Below are 520 nucleotides of genomic sequence, written 5' to 3'. Positions count from 1 at the left end.
TTTTCTATATTCCCATAGGAAAAAAAAGGATGAAAATAATGTTTATTTTTATGAACTAGGTACGTTTAATTCCCATGATAATTATGGCTGATGAGTGAGGCGGAGTCTGCAGAGTCATATGTATTTACTCACGGAGTAGGTTTGAAGCACAGATGATATGTATATTTGTCTATGATTGGAAAATACAAATTTTAAAATAGCTGCAGATTAGGAAGGCAGGATCCAACCTGAAAAAAACTATTGAAATCATACTTTCGAAATTAAATTTGAATTCTCAGTCCTTGTAATACTAAATAAATATAAACAATTTCATTATAACTACGCACATCTAAAAATAAATTATTCTTAATTAATAGTTTCAGTTTGGAATAATATATTGTGATCTTGGCTCTGAATCCAAACATTTATATTATACGACTCCAATCCATTTGACTCATTGCGCAAATACACTCGACTCTTCTGACTTTATGAATTAATGGCATTAGTATCCAAAGATTAATCGAAGAATAATATTTGATAT

The 520-nt window shown here is 29.2% G+C and overlaps 1 long non-coding RNA gene across 1 annotated transcript; it reads right to left on the bottom strand.

Annotated features, from left to right (window-relative positions):
* Window positions 1-136: 136 nt before the first annotated feature.
* LOC121131108 (uncharacterized) lies at window positions 137-514 on the bottom strand. The gene is made up of 2 exons (XR_011784141.1): window positions 228-514; window positions 137-169 (listed from the first exon to the last, which is right to left on the bottom strand). It is a non-coding gene; the product is annotated as an uncharacterized lncRNA (long non-coding RNA).
* Window positions 515-520: the final 6 nt, after the last annotated feature.

The sequence above is a fragment of the Lepeophtheirus salmonis genome, unplaced genomic scaffold (assembly GCF_016086655.4).
Source record: "Lepeophtheirus salmonis unplaced genomic scaffold, UVic_Lsal_1.4 unplaced_contig_17012_pilon, whole genome shotgun sequence".
Taxonomy (NCBI): Eukaryota; Metazoa; Arthropoda; class Copepoda; order Siphonostomatoida; family Caligidae; genus Lepeophtheirus; species Lepeophtheirus salmonis.
The sequence above is the reverse complement of the archived record's forward strand: the minus strand, read 5'-3'. Positions and strand labels throughout refer to the sequence as shown.